This window comes from Papilio polytes, unplaced genomic scaffold (genome assembly GCF_000836215.1).
Source record: "Papilio polytes unplaced genomic scaffold, Ppol_1.0 DF821734.1, whole genome shotgun sequence".
In the NCBI taxonomy this organism is placed as follows: domain Eukaryota; kingdom Metazoa; phylum Arthropoda; class Insecta; order Lepidoptera; family Papilionidae; genus Papilio; species Papilio polytes.
In genome coordinates, this window is record NW_013527470.1 from 255,448 (window position 1) to 267,305 (window position 11,858).

General features: G+C 33.7%; 1 long non-coding RNA gene across 1 annotated transcript in view; it reads left to right on the forward strand.

Moving 5' to 3' along the window:
- The first annotated feature begins 239 nt into the window (after window positions 1–239).
- LOC106108189 overlaps window positions 240–11,858 on the forward strand; it is a 37,422-nt gene continuing 25,803 nt past the window's right edge. Inside the window, exon 1 of the long non-coding RNA XR_001225906.1 lies at window positions 240–574. This is a non-coding gene — a long non-coding RNA (uncharacterized LOC106108189). The remainder of the gene's footprint in view (window positions 575–11,858) is intronic.

Here is an 11,858-nt window from a genome sequence, read left to right on the forward strand (position 1 = left end):
ATATTTTAAGTTTGCTTTTGTTTGTCAGCTTTTAATTATCGTATAAGTACACAAACTTCTAATTTAATGTTAAGTGAATTATAAAATAAGCTTTTCGAAATTACCAATCAAAACAAGGTGTGACAAGTGCAATATTCAAAGCAAGGCGTTGCAAAAACAATGTTTGTGTTGTTGCAATTGTCCGCTTGGCGCTAGTGTGTCGCATTGGCGGTGGAGCGAGCGCGGCATTCCGGCCGCGGTGCGCGCCCACACCGCACGCGCGCTCGCGATCCTTTGCTACATAACGCGATACGACGCGCGCTCCCGCCAAACTTAGTGACCGTTGACGAGTGCCAGTGATGTGACCCTTTGTGCATATTGCATTATTATAAAGTTTTCTATAACACCATACGTGCCGTGGATGTAAGAACAAAAGTGAAATTCTAGAATTCCAGAATTCTTTCCATGTATGTCATAAACAAATAGTCGAAAAACAAAGGATACTTGAGACGAGCGTTGCTTGCTTAGGTGCGAGTGACAGGTGGAACTGTGTGCATTCGCCTGTCCACATATCGAGCTCTCTTCAAACATTGAGGTATGAACAAACATCAACGCGGCGCTCAACTTCCATACATCTCTACGTCTCTACCTCAGATATTTAAATGTTAAAACGATTCAAAAACTTTAATACAAGTTGTAAAAGTTTATGAAATTTAATAAAAGTATGTGAATGTGGGAGTTTTATTGCTGAAAGTTGCCTGTAATTCAGTGTTTGCGCGGCGACGGCGGGCGCCGGTGCTGCGCCACGTGTTTTGCTACCACTGAACAACAAACTTCAAAATTCTAACTTTAAACGCGAAAATTCATTTATTTAAATTAATCTTTTACAGATGTTTTTTTTTTCTTACAGATTAAATTTATTTCTTAGAGATATAAGACTTTATACAGAGGCTACAATGAACACATAGTATGCAAAATTTAGACAGTTTTGCTGTACTTTTTATTACAATTTTAAACAAATATATGTGGCTACACAAATACTAGTATTAAATTATTGTACTCAAAGATATTTTTTTAAAGCTTATAAAATGTTTTAAAATAAAACAAAAATGTTTAACTAGATATGGAATTAAATTAAATATGAATAAGGCTTACGAATCGTTTTATTTAAAAAAACAATTGGTATTTTGTCGTTAAGTTTACAAATGTTAGAGTTAAAATTAACTATAGTTTACTTTGCACGTTGTACAATGTTAATGCATGTTAACACATAGCATATTTTTTGCCAATCCGCCATCTTTAGTTGTGTGCAGTCGACGGGCCATAGAAGGGGAGGGGGAGGGGCGCGAGGGGCCGCGAGAGCGAGACAGTTATAGTAAATACAAACGATAAGGGTTGATTACAAGCTTTAATTTTTTTTGCGATAATCCAAAAGCAATAGTTTGATAATAGGATTTAACATAAGAAATTTTTAAATAATTCTTTTTCTTAACAAATAAATAATTAGGGGTCAATGACATTTTATAGCCTTTAAATATTAAACATATTAAAATGCCTTACAGTTCAATTGAAACGTTGTGTCTAGGCAAAATCTTAATTGTCAGTTGAATTGTATTGTTAAAGTTTTGCCTACAACATTTTTAACTGTTCAATTATAATTGATTGTTGTGGACGATAGGTAAATTAATAATATCGAGCTATCACTAAAGTATATATATCTGTTGCAGATTTAACTTATATGTAAATATTTTTTACACAAACCCTTTTTCTCATATTAGTGCTTAAGTTATTCAAAATTAAAATAAAGAAACAACTTTATTTAAGTTTTAAGTCAAAGTGTATTTCTAGGTTTATCTCTTCTGTTACTAATCTAGACATTATAAGTCGATTAATTACTTTATTTAACAAAACACGTTCAGATTTTTTTCCCTGTCATTCGGAAACCATAAATATATTTTAACTACCATAGAATTATAATTATTACCCATTCTCTTCACAAATAAGCGTTTGATTATTATGTAAAAGATTCCAAACGATACTTTCTTACGGAAAAACTGGACTTTTGAATACGAACGAACCAATTAATAGAATAATTTTCATTAAATTTGAATACATTCGGAGGCTAAATTCGTAAATCCGTTATCATTTCATAAAATATACATTAAATGTTGCTAAAAATTAAAAACGCATCTAATAATAATTTGGTTAAAAAAATTGGATTACTTTTTGACGTTACCAACAATAATTAATTTATTTTATAAATGCCTTGTTTGATATTGAATAGACGAAGTTCACAATTAAACGGTAACATAAGTAAACATAAACTACGAAATATAGAGATCTAAGAAAAGTCGTTGCAATGCCCTTAATTTTGTAAAATATTCTAGTAACAGTAATTTCGTATGTATTTAAAAACGAGCTTTTGCCCGCGACTTCGTCCGCGTGGTATTAGAAAACATACGAACTATATAAATAACAAAAAGCTACGTATCCCTCGGGAACCGGACACCTCGGGGGCGAAGCTTATCTCACGTATACTCCAGACTTTGTTTTATATCTGTGCCAAATTTCAATAAGATATGTTGAACCGTTGCAGAATGATCGAGTAAACATTAAAAAACTAAATCAATGAATCCTACGGGAACCGTAACTTATCCTGGGATAAAAAGTAGCCTATGTGTTCTTCCAGACTATGCTCTAAACCTGTGCCAAGTTTCATGGAGATCCATTCAGTCGTTTAGGCTACAAACGCTAACAAACATCCATCCATCCATCCAACCATCTAAACTATCGCATTTATAATATTAGTAAGAAGTAAGATTAAATTTGTTTTACATTATTTGTGTATCTCGTTTTATTCTACCTAATAAACCAGTATTTCTTAATAATAACCTACAGCATGGGAATTATGGACATATGTTATTTTGTTCAGCATATCTCCATTTTATACAATGCTCTATGTTCGTTCAAATATCTAAAAATGCATCATTATATCTGTTTATTTATTAATCATTATTCCCAATTTATTATATTACTATAAATTTATTTTATTATTTTTCATCTAATTAGTTGATTTTTTTAATAAACAATTAATTAGCATATTTATGCAAGCTCAAGTCGCCGGCGGTTTCGTGACTCCGATATTAAAACTGTCGATACGAAACACATAACCATAAAGTTAATTCAAAAACGAACTAATTCAAATACGTAAATTATAATAAACGATAGTCGACCGTCTTTGATCATATTTTATATGTTTGATTTAGTAAATTGATTATGTCTCTATATTCGTTAATACAAGTAATTACATTTATGGCTTTTATATCCCGCGAACTGATCGTAAAAATATAATTCATAATAGATCGATATAATATCGGGTTGTTAGAATCTTTCGGCACTTTTTTGTGTTTCCAACGTTCAAGGTTTCCGAGATTACAGGCAGGTTGTGTCGGTCTGTATGTCTGCAAAATTTTTGTTACATTACCGTGGAATGTGTGATTGAGTCATTTTGATGTCTATTATTCTTACTTCATTAGTTATTTTCAATGACAGATTATTACATAATAAAATATGTTTTTATTGATGTTATTCTTAGTGTTATTTACATACTTCTATAATAGTTTCATTCGTAAACTTATTACAAAATGCAAATGCATTATTTTGTTATTTTTATATGTGTAACAATGTATGTTTTTTGTAATTTTTGATACGTAATAGAAAAGGACCTGAAAGTGATCCTTGTGGAATTCCCACAACTTTCATGTCAATAGGTTACTTTTAGTTGTTATTACTTTTAATTAAGTTGCAAAATTTTCTTTTACTTGTGCGTAATATGGAGCATTACAATTTTGTTAAAAAGCTTGTAAATAATTCTATTTTGTATATTTAAAATTGTTAAATTTAATAAAAGAAATTTCACGCACGAATTTCTTATTTCAACGAGTTATAATTTACACAATAAACACTCCTTCCTTTATTTTACAAAAAAATATAAATAAATAATTTGTTTAGGATGTTATTATTTGTGTACAATGTCTAAACATTCTTGATCCTTTTGCTACAATGATATGCTGGAAGTTTGAATGTTTCGATCTTCTGTAGCAATTCAAGACTGACGCTATGACAAGCCTTTAAACACCTACTCTTGTTTCTTAATTTAATCGAAACTAACCTACCTTTGTATTATATGCCAGGACATTTATATTAAGACGAATTAATTAAGATAAGGCTTTAAGTCGAACGCAATAATATTTAAAATATTGGAAGATTGTCCTTTTTATGCTCATATCAACTTTCTCTATTGTAAGACTTCATAGTTTGTCAACTTCGATTATTTAACTTGTGAACTGTTATGCTTATAAATATGTGTCACGTTAATGTTTCTAATTCTTATGCACTAGATACCAAACAGTCAACAAGTTTTGTGCTTACCAACAATGCGTGTTCTCAGCATTTGCTTGTTTAACAATTTCCACTGGCTCGATGACAACAAACATTTCTGTAAAAGATATATTAAGTTAGATTTTGATTAATGAAAACTCTGAATCAATGTCCAGATCACTTTATTGATTACGTTTCTCATCCGTAGTGAAACTCTGTTGTAAGATTACGACAAAAAAAATACCAGCAATGAACAATGGATGCCATTTGTTTGTCGATAGTGACGCAATCGAATAGAAAAAAATGAATTAACAAGAAATATCGATCAAACAAACGATCGAGAATCGCACATCCGTCTGTTTTCCGACGCGTGACTGATTTAATGACACAAACCGGCAATTAGCAAACAAGATGGCGGCCAAGCCCGCGCCCGCGCCCGCGACGCCAATGTCAATACCGCCACAAATCATCCGCCATATTTATTTCGACTATTGAACATATTTATTCTTGTTCACCGGTTTCTTTATCTTACTCGTATATTAAACGTGATCGGTAGTTTTAATTGCCGTTTCAACCTTCAGGATTTCTTTTAAATTAGCCATGTTATTTATAAGTTATCGATCTATTGACAATACGTTTAGTGTTGCTATGTGTTTAAAATCTCACGCACAAGAACTTTTTAGTGTCTTAAATATCTAAAAATTCTATCTAAAAATCTAATATTTGTTGAAAAGTAATGTGATATTCAAAATAACTTCTACTTTTAAATCATACTAATATTATAAATGCGAAAGTTTGGATGGATGGATGTTTGTTAGAGTTTGTAGCCTTAACTGAACGGATCGCTATGAAATTTGGCATAGATGTAGAAGATAGTATGGAAGAACACGCAGGCTACTCCCTTTTTTTTCATTCTACGTGGACGGAGTCGCGAGCGAAAGCTAGTACTCTATATTGGTTTTGGTTATATAAGATACTTCTTGATAAGTACTACAATTTTTGGGTCTTACAAAACTAAATGTTTTACAATATTTTTTGCATTATGATACTGTGTGCATACAGTGAATAACAGTTGTATTGTCTTTAAACGTTGAGCCTGTATTGTCATTCTAAACAAAGTTGAAAGCAAAATGTTTTTAGAAAATATTAATTTCAAGTATCAAGACTGTTTTTTACCTTGGCCATTTATTTTTAGTAATTTGTATTATTGCAACTTTTATTAGTCAGACACATATTTTAAATATAAAGCAGAGCAGTCTAATTTTAAACAGTAAAGAGAAACGAAACTTTTTTGTTTATTTTGTTAAAATGTTCTGCTAACATTTACTTTTAAGTTCGTATATTTTTCCACAATCGTTGAAAGTTAGTCCTTTGATAAATCTTGAGAAAAAAGATTAAAGAATATGTTATTAAAATAGTAAGTTACGTGTTACAAACTTCTACTACTGATGTTAGACATATATTAATCTAAAGAAATATATAATAACGTAGAGAAATAAAAAAGGAACCTGAAATTTCCTAAGTAAGTTTTAGCAACTGAGTAAAGTTTAACATTCCCCTTTAATAAAATCAATTAAAATAGAGTATAGATTTGATTAGAAAACGTGGGTTGTAGTCAAAATGTATATGTCCACTATCCATTAGGACTTATATTATTTAGTAGGTTATTAATTAACAGCGACCGACCACCTTACATCGCGCAGGATCTCGGACACATGTCTGCCTGCACGAATGTTTTCTTCTTATTTCGGAGTCACTCTGACATTTGGGAAAAATACCCAATTTATCTAAATGGTGAGTCGTGTCGCGGTCTCGCGGTCAAACGTCTCTTTTTGTCTAACCCCCAACGTCCGTCAGACGATGATTTACATAAATACAACATTAAACTTGAGTTAATTGACACATTTCACGATTTATACCTTGAGCTACACACAGACCAAACCACAAGGAATTTTTAGTGCCTTCGATATCGTTACTCGGAAACTAGTTTCTTTTTTTCTAACAATAAATTTATTAGCGGCCTGTCGAACTGTATTAAACCAATAAGTTCCCAGCGACCTACTCGTCTCATGACTAAGTCCAAAGGAACTTTCGAGAGGCGTAATTTATATGACTCCGTATGCAGCGAGAAGATTAATGTACCCGTTGACAATATCCCAAACACTAATTTCTCCTATTGTTTTGATTCGCAGCCGCATAAAAGATTACCCGCTGATACGGCTACAGCGGGGAAACGGTATCGTACCGATATACAATATCATAATTCGTTCAATATGGCCACATAAAAATAAACAACTCCGTTAAGTTTATGTTTGCTGCAAAGAATTGATAACATTCAAATAAAGGCAGCGTCCGATTCCTAAATCAAATCGACGGCGTCTTTGATCAGCCATCGCTATAACCGATCGCTGATATCTGATCACAAGTATTCTCGGGACGTGATATAAACAGAAAAAAAGAAAAAAGTATGTTCAATCAGAATTAGTGCAATAAAGAACTGTGAGAAAAAGAAAAACGTCATCAGTGTGGCAACACTGGGCGCGCGCTATTGTCGACGGAAACAACATGGCGGCGAGTGTTGCCGTTCTCCTCGCAACTCGCAGCGGCCGCACGCACAAATCTCCGCCTTATATTCTCACGCTAAAGGAATAAGTCGCGCGCTAGATCGAACATATATTTCGAGGCAACTTTGATCTCGTCGGCTCGTAAAATCCTTCGATAGTGTTTGTTGAATCGGATCATCTGTTTCAGAATGGCAAGTGAGTGTTTGTTTTCTATCACTCGCTAGCCAAATGTTTTGTTCGATTTCGCTAGTTAACGTTGTTTTGACAGTCTCACTCGTTGCGGCGCGGCAATAACGTTGTCTTCGCCGGCGCGTAGTGTGCGTGACTCATGTATTCCATTCAATACGCACACGCACACTCGCGCAACACCACGTGACGTCTGCGATAATGTGAACTGGACTCTATAGGAGACGCTACTGGTCACCAAATCTGCGTTTTTTGTATGTTCATACATGCGTGTATCTAGGCTAAATTGTCTTCTATGGTTGTAACATTACAATAAGTATAAAAAATAATTATTAGAATAATCATCAATCGAACATCATCTGAGAGGCAGCAAGCTGTTCAAAACTGCGGAAGGCGCGCGCTCGCTCCGCCCGCCACCCGGCGCACTCACGGGACTAAATCAATATGATATGACAGTTACGGTCAATTTATGGCCCTCAGTTAATTACAAACGGGTGCGGCAGGGCGAGGGGGGTGCGGTGCTGGAGAGAGACGAGAGGGGGATCGACACGTCTAATGAGTTGTAAAGATGCCGCGAGTGCGTTATCTGGTGCCTAGTCGGCTGAATCCTGCCCGAGGATATTTGATGGGAACCCATTGCATATTGTACAATTGAATCGTTGGTAATGGGTTTATGACGTAATAAGTTTTCAAACGAACTTGAACTCACGGCCTTATATAGCTACCTGTACCTATAACCACTAAGTAATTGGCACTTCGATAGTATTGAAAGATTCCAAAAAAACCTCAATTTCATAGCCACTGTCAATCAAACAATAATAGCTGACATAACAACTCGTTTCACAACATTATTTGTTTATTAAAGTATCAAACCTGTTACAGCCTAGTATAATGTAAATAACATAAAACATGATCGTTTATTACGTAACGAACATTTGTTGAGCTATTTAATAGAAAATATTGTAATAAATTGCAAGTATCAAAACCAGTTTATCACACTATATTTGATTTTTTACACTCCGTTGTACTTAATATTTGTTTATCAGAGAAAGGAGTCAATTAGAAAAATTTTACATGTAAAAATAAAATTTACAGTCACACCAGCGTTTCAATTGGGTAGACAGATAATGAAATTACTGCTTCCATAAATTGTATTATACTCATTAAAATATTATATTTTTGATTATAAATCGTAAATGGATAACATCTATGTGATATTTACTTCAAAGTTTAACTACATAAGTATCAGATCGATACTGATACTTTGAGATCGGTATCGGTATGACGTAGATACTCGTAAGTATCGTTGACGGAGCTTTGAATAGAAAGGTAATTGAAAATTTAAATTGTAGATAGAATTATTTGTAGCAAGCATTCTGGTTAATTAATCATACTAATATAATAATGAGATGGATGTTTGTTAGAGTTTGTAGCCTAAACGGCTGAACGGATTTCGATAAAATTTGGTATAGATGTAGAGGATAGTCTGGAAGAACACATAGGCTACTCACTCTTGTTTTTTTTTTATTTCACGCGGACGTAGTCGCGGGCGAAAGCTAGTATATTATAAAACGTGTCTTTTAATCTGTTAACATCAATAAGTAAGTATTGTCAGATGTTTTTAAAACAGTTTTGTAAAAGCGGCACGCGCTTCCCTATCAAGTATAAATCAAACGCAAGGATCGTGTTCAGGTGACACATTCTGCACCTGCACGCCCACAGCGACACCTGGTGACATCAAATGGAAATTTTTAAAGTTCTTATAGCGATGAACTTTGTTGCTTATTAGATTAAAAAATATAAGAGTGTTGTGTCTAAATTATTTGTTACTTTAAGATGCACTTAGATACATTGTAGATTGCTAGACCAAGTTATCATACTATACATTATACATACTAATATTATAAATGCAAAAGTTTAAATGGAAGCCAAAATGGGTGAACGGATTTCGATGAAATTTGGTATACATGTAGAGGATAGTCTGGAAAAACACATAGGACGGAGTCGCGGGCGAAAGCTAGTTTATCATATAAAATTTTATTGTTAAAAGTTATAGAATCCTTTAAATAGATACGAAATGCATTAATTGTTCATGTAAATGGGCTGTAAAGAATAACCTTCATTAACACAATAGTTTTTATATTTTAATAAAGATATATTTTCTTTATATTTATGTACAAAAACAGCGATTTACATGTGCTGGCGTCGTGTTCGTGAATATCGACCTATTTGCTCATTACTGCGTGCGACAGCCTCGTCTGTCACCTGTCAATCATTTATCGTATCAGTCAGCCGGACTGGTCTGTATGTGTAAATTAATATGGGTTTTTGTTCATCTGTTGTGGAAGTTAATTAGTCATTGTTTCGTACTCTCCTTTAGCTATACTTTGCTGATTATGAGATATAATTGATCAAGATTATCATTGTTATAAACATTTGATGGTCAAATTAAATTAATTAAATTGATTAGTTTGTAACTTACTTGATTTAATAATAAATTATTTTTTTATTTAATTAAAACTAACAAACTTTATGGCCGAAGATACATTTTTCAGTGAGTACATTTTGAAGATGGTCCTACCTGTTTTCATCTTACATGCTTTACGTGTATTATGCTTCCATCTTTTCAGGTTATAAGTGTCTATGAGCATAAATAAGTGTCTTTATTTAAAAAGTCATTGACTTGAAAGTCAATTACATTTATGAATCAACCCATTTACATTTAACATTTATGTATGTTTGTTATCCTTGTTCTATAAACTAAGCTGTAGAAGTTGCGACGAGAAGTCCTACTTGACTAATGTGTTGATTTAAATCGATTTTATTTGCGATAAAAATTATTTAGCAACAACATGCAAAACTGTCTTCGTATAGATCATGCTAAATTGATACTTTTGCTTATTATAATAGAGGTCAGATTAAATAAATGAAGACAATAGTATATTGTAATATGCATCGTAATTATATTGAATCAGGCGCGCCGTCTGTCCGTCTGTCAATCAATACGCGACGTGGCCGTGATGCCGATTGATTGAGATCAGTCTGTATAAAAAATGTCCGCGCAACAGACAGACAGATTGCTAATTATCGGCTTTTTAGCATCGTTTGTTTGTCTCTGGTAGTCAAGAAATTATTTATAACTACTTTCGCCCGCGACACCGTCCGCGCGGAATATAAAAAAACAAAAGCAAGTAGCCTATGTGTTCTTCCAGATTATCCTCTACATCTATGACAAATCTAATCGAGAAACCCTTCAGGCGTTTAGGCTACAAACATCCGTCCATCTAAACTTTCGCATTTATAATATTACTAGCTGTTCCCATACGGCTTCATCCGCACGAAATTATAAAACATTATTTCATTGTTTACATTTGTCAAATTGTAAAAGTCAAAATGAGATTACATAATGACAACCTTGCTTCCTTGATGTTGGCAGCAACTTATGGTCTCTTTCCCACATTAGGGTTTTTATCCAAAATATTTACCCCCTAAGTTTAATGACGTAAAAATATATAGCCTAAAGCGTAATGTAAGTGTAGGATTTTTTATTATTTATACTGTAATTGCTGACATGTTAGGCAACAAAGAAGTGTGTGTTTACGCTTTATTATAATAGTATAGATTAAGATTGTCTGTACTATTAACATTCTTTTGCAGGATTTGTATTAGTAGTGTCATCTAGTTGTTAAACGACAAACGTTTGAATATTTAAAATTGCATTTGTTCTGACTTGTCTGGATCTCTGCAACATTTCGTATATAAATTAATCCTAACTACTATAAAAGGACATTAAAGTCGTGAAAACGTTTTTTCCCATTTGCACCGGGCACAGTTCACGCGACGCACGTTTTAACGAGTACTCACTATAAACTTGGCAGCTCACAAATGTTGCCTTTCAAAACAATAATAACTTATTTAAATATTGAAACGCCATTTCGACGTCGGCATTGTTCCTTCGTAAATATCCTGCGCCGACATTTTTACAGCCGCGAGTGAAACTCCATGTAATTATTATGTATCGGTTGAATGTTCCTTATACAGGTGATTGATATGTTCCTATTTCATTGGCACGTTCGACTGTGAGACCTTTAACATCTCACGACACGACTACGACACGTCGGGAATATTTTAACATATAAATACGATTAAAATGTACGTCTATTCAAGTTATTATGTTTTAAAAATGTTAATAGGCTATTTTTGTTATTTTTTTCACTTAACTTCAATTTATTCTAAAAACAAACAAATTCATTTAAACGGTACAACCGTCATTATACAATCTTAGATATTTAAATAACACTATTCGTTACTAATAACATGAATTTTAAAAATAATCGTTGCTAAGTCGTAAGGTATAAAAGGTCGTTCTTCTGTTGTTTTATGGCGTATCGACATGGGAAATAATTGCAGCGTTGACCTTTGCCGGCATGCAAATCGTACGCTCCACGTCGCCGCGCCGCGCCGCGTGCACCGGACTGACTATAGTGTGAATTTCAATGGGGACCTTTGAATTGTTACTATGTAAAGCGTTGCAACTGTCCCAACAGTGTTAACATGCCTAATCTTAACAAGCAGTCTATTCGAACCCATGCATAGAAACGCTTATATCAGCGCGTGTTTATGTATAGTATAGTATATAAACATGTTTACAATAAATGTTGGCGTGTTGAGCAACAATAGCGACATCTGATGGGCGCTGCGGGCGCGGATTGAGTTGCTGTCGGCGTCAAGCCAGCCGCGACGTCCGCC